The 9,424-nt window shown below is 36.0% G+C and overlaps 1 non-coding gene across 1 annotated transcript; it reads right to left on the reverse strand.

The window, feature by feature from the left end:
• Positions 1 to 3,598: 3,598 nt before the first annotated feature.
• Positions 3,599 to 3,732, reverse strand: LOC136132392 (small nucleolar RNA SNORA70). Its single transcript, XR_010656468.1, has one exon. It is a non-coding gene; the product is annotated as a small nucleolar RNA SNORA70 (small nucleolar RNA).
• Positions 3,733 to 9,424: the final 5,692 nt, after the last annotated feature.

Raw genomic sequence — 9,424 nt, forward strand, 5'->3', positions numbered from 1 at the left:
TCAACCAAATCTGCAAGCTATTTTCATGTAAGGAAGAAAAACATACTTTGATATTTCACACCAAAAATAGGCTTTCTGGGCACGTTCAAATCAAAATAAAATTATTCACCTTAACAATTCAATCTAAAAGTAAATTAAGATAGTTACATAACCTAATTTGAAAAGACTATAAAATTTTAAAGCAAAAATTAGAAATGGCTGAGTTCTGAAAATATATATCAAAGGGAGTACCTGGAACCACAATTACCTTTCAAACGATTCTATTACAGTAAAGTCAAGCTTAACAGTTCAACTAGACTATTTCCCTGAAATAATCATTTTTTACTGTTTTGTGGTTGCCCAATTATTCAGGGGTCCTTATACTGTGTGTTCACTGGCTCCTGTTGGCCTGAGGTCTCCACTGCATCATGGTCTACCACCACAAAATGAAAAGTGAGCAAATCCACTTATTGTAAGGTAATAAAAGGCACTGTTCACGGGCTAGGCAAGATCATTGTCTATAAAGTGGTTGATGCAGGAGTAGATAAAGATATACCAGTTGGGAAAAGCTTTGGATAATGTCAAAATGAATACATGACTGAAGATCAAGAGAACCAAGCTACTTCAAGGCTACTTCCAGGTGTAAGTAGGTGTAGGATTGAATACATTTGATGAATTTGATTGAATACATTGATGCATTTCTAAAACTTAGTAACTGAGCACAGACAATAGATTTTGGTACAATGAGGTGCTGTCAGCAAATTCTATAATTACAGAATAATTTCGATAAGTTGTTGTCCTAGTCAGTTCAGGGTGCTATAACAGGATACCAAAGATAGGGTGCCTTAAACAACAAACATTTAAATTTTTTTTTGGTTGAAGTATTTACAATTTACAATGTTGTGTTAGTGTCAGGTATACAGCAAAGTGATTGTTATATTTTTCTGATTCTTTTCCCATATAGGTTATTACAAAATACTGAGTATAGTTCCCTGTGTTATACAGCAGGTCCTTGTTGTTTATCTGTTTTATATACAGTAGTGTGTGTGTATTACTCCCAAATTCTAATTTATCCCTTCCCCTTCCCCCCTCCTTTCCCCTTTGATAACCATAAGTTTGTTTTCTATGTCTGTGAGTCTGAAAACAACAAACATTTATTTCTCAAAGTTCTGGAGACTGGAAAGTCCAAGATCAAGGTGTTCAATCCAGCATCATGTAAGAGTACTCTTCCTGGTTTGCAAATGACTGGCTTCTCATTGTGTCCTCACATGCCAGAGAGAGACAGAGAGGAGAAAGCTCTCTACTGTCTCTTCTTATAAGAGCACTAATTCCCTTCATGAGGGCTCCACCCTCATGACCTAATTACCTCCCAAAGGCCCCACCTCCCAACATCATAGTATTGGGGATTAAAATTTTTCAAAACACGAATTTTGAACAGACACAAACTTTCCAACCATAACAGTTGTCATTCCTAGAGCATGAAACTGGATAAAAGAAAATTTTGCAGTGCAGTGAAGATGGTTTCTCTGACAGGAATTTAGAAAAAGCTACATGACTTTGTTAAAATTATAAATATTTGCTGTGGTCACACTGGACCACGATGTTTCTGGTTCACTCTGCTTAAAAGAAAAACTTAACAATAAGAGGTGTCTGCTCTAAACTCTCTCTTTTCAAAATTCATTACTAACCAAACTTAATGGTGGCCTGGATTAATTTTAAAAGATAGGACATAAATTTTCTTGATGTATTTATATGAATCACTTTATATACTGCACAATGCATAATGAATTCAAGCTTTCAATGATTTAAACCTAGTTAAGCTGTAATTTAATACACTGTCTTAGTGTTTTTATCTTAATTCCAGCTATAATGTTTATTTCCTAGCTTTCCATTTACTCATTTAGATATCTTAGGTAATTTATTTACTTTTTTGTTATTTTTATTTTCATATGTGTGCAGGCAGTAGGAAACATTTCTTACCTAGTTCACAAGACTATTAGATCAGCTGAATTACTCTTCATCTCCAAAGAAGGAATAAATGACATTAGTAGGTTACAATTTTTCCAAATAGACAATGACTATTGTTATATTTAGTTATATTCTCTGTACTCATAGTCATATATGTTCCAATATTCTGTAAAGAGTATATATGCATGAAAAATGCTTATAATTAATTTTAAAATTTTATTCAAAAACTCAGGTAGGTAACAGAGCAGATGAGGCAATGTATTAAAAACACAATCCCAAGGAGACAGTGAGTGAGAAGAGTTTCTAGAATCGAGACTATTCTTTCCTTTGACCTTATTTTCTTTAAGAATAAGGAATCCAACAACTGATCACAGCCATCAGATCCACTTAGATCAGGAAAGCAAAAGTGATACAGGGTTTCCCTGGTGGCACAGTGGTTGAGAGTCCGCCTGCCGATGCACGGGACACGGGTTAGTGCCCCGGTCTGGGAAGACTCCACATGCCGTGGAGCGGCTGGGCCCATGAGCCATGGCCGCTGAGCCTGCGCGTTCACAACCTGTGCTCCGCAACGGGAGAGGCCACAACAGTGAGAGGCCTGCATACCGCAAAAAAAAAAAAAGTGATACGAAAAGGCAAAAATAATCATTTAGGTATTTCTCAAGAAGTGTGATATATAAAAAGATCCTTAGACTAGATTCTTTGATTTTTTTATTTCTCTCTGTGAATATAAACTTTAAGTATAGTAGTGGATAAGTTAAGGCTTGATCATAACTCCTTATACCCTATTGTTCAATGAAGGGCTGAGCTTTAAGTATAAGCATAGAAACATAAGATGTCTTATCCCCTTATTTTACAGATGAAGATTTCTAGTTCACTGGGATAAATTTACTTGTCCTAGAATAAAATAAATTCAGGTCAGACCTAGAATTGGAATGCAGAGTTCTCATTCTTTGTTTAAGATCCTTTCCATTAACCCCAATTATCCCTAAATTATTCTTAGTTGGACCTGATAGTTATTGAGATTATTAAATTCTTACTTAATTTGTACATTTAAATTTTATATATTTATATACTATGTCACTTTCTAGCAAGGGGTTATTCCTAAATTATGGATAGCTTTAAGGAATTAAGTCTTATCTGAGTTTAGAGCAGTTCTTCTACTCGCACATTAATAAACAGTCACCATCAAAGCTGAATCTTCTTTTGCTCTAAGTAAAATAGACTTTTTTTTTTTGATAAGAAAGTAGAATTTATTGGTGGGCATGAGTAAGGAGGGGACAGTGCCAAGGCTCTCACGAGCGCAGGGCCTGCCATGTGTCCAGAGGGCCACGATTAGGGATGTATTCGACCCCACAGCCATCGGGAATGAGCCGCTTTTCTGCCACCATGTTTTCAAATTTGTCTGCATTAAACTTAGTAAATCCCCACTTCTTGGAGATGTGGATCTTCTGGCGGCCAGGGAACTTGAACTTGGCCCTGCGGAGGGCCTCAATCACATGCTCCTTGTTCTGCAGCTTGATACGGATGGACATTATGACTTGGCCAATGTGGACCCTGGCCACTGTGCCCTGAGCTTTCCAAAGGCACCACGCATACCTGTCTGGAGCCTAGACTGGGGACAGCATGCCTGTCATTAATGTCCACTGGAAAGAGCTGTCTCCAAGGTCCCTCAGGGCAACCCATACAGGCAACAGGCTGGTACACTACCAAGGAGGCTACTCTTTACAGCCATTGCGCACGGGGCCCCCATCGGGAAAAGAACACAGTCGGCTTAATTGGCTGCTAAACTCTTTTTTTAATCATCAGTACTTATATTTAAAAATTATCCAAATTCAAGATTTCCTAGCAGGCTAAACTGATCCTAAAACATCACAATCAGAATTAATTGAAATAAGACATTATTCACATAATAGATTTGTGTAAGTCTATGTTACATTGGTTCCATTAGAAATAATTTTCTACTTGCTTAAAAAATAAAGGGAAAAAACTCACCATTCAAGATTTCTGTTCTAAATAAAAGCAATTATGTGCTACCTCCTCTGATTTCTGCTCCATCTGGAGTTTGTTTTAGATATTTCACTTTGGTGTTTTTTAAGAAATACTAATGCAATAAAAATGAGCCTTGTCTAGTTTTCCTACTAATAATTTATGTATGTATACATAATTTCCAGAAAAATATTCAAATATATTTTAAATCTCTCTTACTATTAATAGAGGTTCTGTTAAGCTTTCCAAGAAATGTGAGATTGTATTAAAATTTTAATTGAGGGTTTTTCAATGTTTGGAGTTGAGAAAAAGTTATCCTGATTTAGGCAGTGTAATTCAACTCCTGCAACTACTAAAATAAACTCAAATAAAACTTATGGATATGGTTATCAGACAGCCGACAAACGCAAAGTTTTCCCTCTGTCAGGAAAGTTTCCAGTGGGAGAGAGAGCATGCATAAGATAAAATGTGCTCCATAATCAAATGGATAAGGCTTTATTGAGAAGAAAATAAATGAACCATAATGTTATAGATGTACAGACGTTGACATCCCATAAAGTTAGTCTGAGTCCAAAACTAGTCATCAAAATAAATGACCTAGAGACTAAAAGTAGTACAATGGTCTGCCTGTTTCCTGCCTGCTCCTCTAACTCTTACCCAAGTCTAATCATCCTTCATCTCTAGACTCAGTCCTGTGCCAGACGTGGCACCCATTTGGTCTCAAATACTGGAGCTATCAGCTGGCCTATGGCAGGAAAGTGGCGGCAAAGAATCTGTTCTGACCTTGGGATTATATTACTTACTTCATTCATTCATGTATTTAAAAAATATTTATTGAGTGCCTACTATGCACCAGGCATGATGATACCAGTCCTAGGAAGACAGGAATGAGTAAAAGTTACATCACAAGTTGCATTTCATTTTCTATAGTAGAGAGATTGAGGTAGATATTGGTAAAATATTATTTCAGAAGTATAAGATTAATACTTTATCAATTCATTCATGTTTTAAAAAACATTGTAAGTGTCTTTTATGATCTAGGGTTTATCCTGGATTCTGGGAATAAGAGGATGAAAAGGGCAGGCAAGGTATTTGCCTCCCTGGGGTATTGTATTCTGTAGAGGAAAGGGGAAGTGGAGAAGGCAGAGCTGGGCAGATATAAACACATAAAAGCCATTTTAAAAATTCAAAGAAAGATATTGTCGTTTGTGGTAAATGTGAAGGAGAAAGGCTAAGTGGTGAGACAGAAAATAAGAGGGGATGAGGCTACTTTAGGCAGGATAAGATGAGAACTCTTTGAGAAAGGTGATTTGAAATCTGAAAATACTTTTTTTCAGATTCAAACAGCAAAGAGTCAAGCTTATGAAAAGTCAGAGTATGTTCTACATAGAGGAAAGTAAGTGTAAAGTCCTAGAAACAGGAAAGGTTTGTGATTATTCAAGGAAAAGAAATAAGTCCTCCATAGCTGGAGCATAGTAAGTGAGACAGCAATTAGTAAGAGAAATGATTTGGGGAGATAGAGAATTATGTAAGCCATAGTAAGGAATGTGAATTTTCTTCCAAATGAAATTGGAAGCTATGAAAGGGTCTTAAGTGTTAAAGTGAAATAATCTGATTTATGTTTAAAAAGATCAGTCTGCCTGCTTTGTAGCAAATGGAATACAGAAGGGCAAGAATGGAAATAGCAAGGCAAACCAGACAGCCCTTATGATATTCTAGGCAAGAGATGATGTGATGGTGATGGTAAAAATTAAGACAAGTAACCAATTTGAGATACTTTAGGGTAGAACAAAGATTATTGATGGATAAAATAATGTGGAGTTTTGAGTTTCTTGCTTGAGCCAATTGGCTAGATGGTATTAACATTTATTGAAATGAGGAAACCGGGAGAGGAACAAGTTTGTTTTTTGATGGATTGCTTATTATCGTTGTTGTTGTTTTTCTTTGTGGATGGAGGGAGAGCAGTAATGAAGAAGTCCATTTCGTTTTCTTGCAAAACACTCACTATCAATAAAACTTAGCTCTTCAATAAGTTATTGGATATATGATTCTGGATCTCAGGTGAAAGGTTAAAGCAACAGATAAATATTTGGAAGTAATCAGCATAGAGATATCACTGAAAATTGAGGTTGCCCAGATTATATTACTTATTGGGAAAATAGAGCAAAAGCTAATCGTCTGTAGAAAAAGTAGAAGCCAACCAATGAGACTGAGAAACAGTAGCCAGTCAGATCAAGGAGAAGTGGTGTTAAAGGAAACTTTCTTTGGAAGTAAAAACCATAACTGTCATACAGACATGAAATAAATACGTGTCAAAACTTTATCTCATTAATTAAGGGAACCAGACAGATGTCACAACCAATTCAAAGGAGAAGTCAAAGAATCACAAGCTTATATGGATTAAAGAAATAATAAATTTATAAATGGACCCCCAAACTGGGTTTATTAGTAGGAAGGGGAGAGGGTAAGAATTATTTCCCCCACCAGATAAAATTTATTTTCATGTCTGTAGACAAGAATTATTTCCATTGCTTTCAGTTATCTATAATTCCCAGTTGTAAAACAGATCAAAGGCAAGGCTCAGAATCCCCATACAATCAGACAATCCCTCTAGGCTGCAGCATGGCATTAAAAAGATATCCGGTGATCTCTTTTCTTATTCCAAAATCAAATTATTCCTTATGTGGATAACCAAGAGAATATGGTGTTCTGAAATCCAAGAAAAAAATTATTTCTATGTAAAGTGAGTGGTGATCTGTGTTGAATACTAAGAAACACAGGGAAATGAGGACAGAGAAGTATCCTTTTGATTTGATAACATGGACGTCATGAAACAACAATTTTAGAGGGGAATGGAGATGAAAACCAGACCACTGTAAAGTGAATGAAAAATCGAGAAGTCAAGCATGGAAATTTAAACGAAGTCTTGAGAGGTTGCGTTTTTTGTTATTGTTGTTTGCTTGTTGATCCTACTAAGGAAAACATGAAAATGTGATGGAACCTGGAAGCAGACTTCTGATGAAAGACATTTTTTGCTTTTTTTGATTATACAGAAAGATCTTGGATTATGTTTGAATTTCTGAATGCTTTAAGAACATGCAAGAAAGAGGGAGAAACTGCTGAAGTAGGAGAGAGAGGAAAATAAATATATATACAAAGTGCCTATGAAAGCAAAATTTTTAAGAGCCTGTGTATAAGTAGAAGGGTATATACAACAGGAAGAAAGACAAGGATAATACAAAATGGATAGTATCTGGAACTCCGCCCCCCACCCCCAACTATGTAATCGGAGTTCTGAGATTCTTTTTCAATATTCTACCCAACTACCAAGTTTCCTTAGAGCCAGTTCTTCCATTAGCTGGACATTCCATTCCTACAACCCTCTCTCCATGTCTGAGGCCCTGCATTTTATCTGCCTTTCCATTTCTAGCTGTCAAGATTGCAATCAAGTTCTCAGTCTAGAGCCATCTACAAATTGGCAGTCCTATGCCTGCTTAAATGAACATCAAATCTCCTAGATTCACTTTAAACTTATGACTCGGGGTGATCATTTCCTGTTTGTTCCTGACCTCTTGAAGGATATCCCACGTTCAAACTTTTCTTGGCCCCAAAGTCTTCATGACTCCATGCCTTGAATCACTGGCCTCTGATGCTGCTCCTCTGTGTTGATGTCTTTGTTGGGTGAGCATCCTTTTTCCTAACAGTCACAACTGATTCTCTCCTGGAATTTCTTTACTAAATCATAATGACAAGAAGCTTAAATGCAAAGAATTGAGAAGACTTTATATTCTAACTAAATAATAGAGATTTAGGAACAGTATAATCAAGTTACAGAATACAATCAAAAGGTATCTTTCTTATTTAGAAAATTTACACAGAAAAAAAAAGCCTTAGGTTTTATGATATCCCACTAACATGGTCTTAGAGAGATTACGTATATCTGATGTAATCAGGTTAGACTGGGTATACGAGAGAGAACCTTGCTAGACGTTTCTAGATATTTTCAAATTCTGAAATAACTTGTAGCAAATTTTTTCCTCCTGTCTCTGAAGACAGTGGTCCTAATAATTTTTAGAAGCAGTCAGTATAAATGATACAGTAAAGTATCTTGTCAAATCATCAAAAGTAGCCAATTTTTGATAAACTTTTCAACCCAAAAGAAATACATATATCCTATGATGACCATGGACTTAAACGTATCCAGCTTCTTAAAATTCTTAGTAAAATTGTGAATGTCTATGCATAAATTTTAAAAATCACAATTCTAGTTGTTCAGTTTGAACTAGATAATATAAACAACTGGGGATATATTTTATGTATTTCTAAATCCTCACTTATACAAGTCACTGTATTCCGTACAGAAGAAAAGAGACCACTGGTCAATCTGGTGGCTTAGCTCAGTGAAGTTCTTTAAAAGAGCTTCGAATCCTTCCACAGGTTATTTACCTTTCGCCATGGCACCAATAAGCCAGTGTTAGCATAAAGTTTGTATTAAGGCTATATTATAAGATTAATATTAGTATTCCCAGGACTGGTTTAAATAAAAAGAACATTTGATGTCAGATCTTAAGTCATATAGAACTAGGCTTGAACACCACCACCTTGGTGAAGATCTCAGGCCATAGAGTATCTCTGACCTTCATCTTTATGTTTGAAATAAAGATAAGAAGCCATTCCCCATAGGATGAGGGGATTAAATATTTATAAATAGCCCAGTGACCGGCATACACTAGATGGTGGACAAATGTTGGTTCCTTCCCTCCCATTCAAATTGAGAAAACAGATGCAAAGACAACGCAATAAAGTACTCAGCAACTCACAAACAATGAACTAAATAAAAAACATCTAGATCAATATCCTTTGTTTTCACTTACAATATCTACCGATTGATCACTGGAACATGAAAAGTCCAGTCAACCAGTATGTTACTGTTTCTAAATATTAGCACTGTTATTTACACACAACAATAACAGCTCCTTGTTAAGAAGCTCATCCCACCCTTAACCCCAGTTAGCTCTCCAAAAATAGAAACTATCTGGTGACCAGACATAGATTGATGTTTGTCCACAGCCAGTGGTGAAAACTGAACAGTGTCTGTGATGGTGGGTCAGTAGCGCCATCTATGTTTGAGAAGAATAACATATGTTTCTTGGTGCTCCTTTTCAATATAAAGACTGGTTGTTTGGTAATAGAGAAAGGAAACAGAGCTACAGTCTACTGCTCAGGTTCCGAGCCATCCAGCTTCTGCAGAGGCCCTGACTGACTTTTTAATTTCAATTTTCTAAGTGAATGGTTTAGGTTAGAGATATGAACAGTTAGACTAGGCAGGTAGATCAAGTTGCTGAAAGGACTCAACAGCATGCTGAATTAACTTTTTATGAATAAAGAATAAAAATCTTTGGACATTGGTTGGTATAAACAGATATTCATGCTCTGCCTAAAATACTAGTAAATCATGCTTACATAAAAACTAAGTATTTCTAAATGTTTT

Source organism: Phocoena phocoena, chromosome 12 (assembly GCF_963924675.1).
Source record: "Phocoena phocoena chromosome 12, mPhoPho1.1, whole genome shotgun sequence".
NCBI classification, from domain to species: domain Eukaryota; kingdom Metazoa; phylum Chordata; class Mammalia; order Artiodactyla; family Phocoenidae; genus Phocoena; species Phocoena phocoena.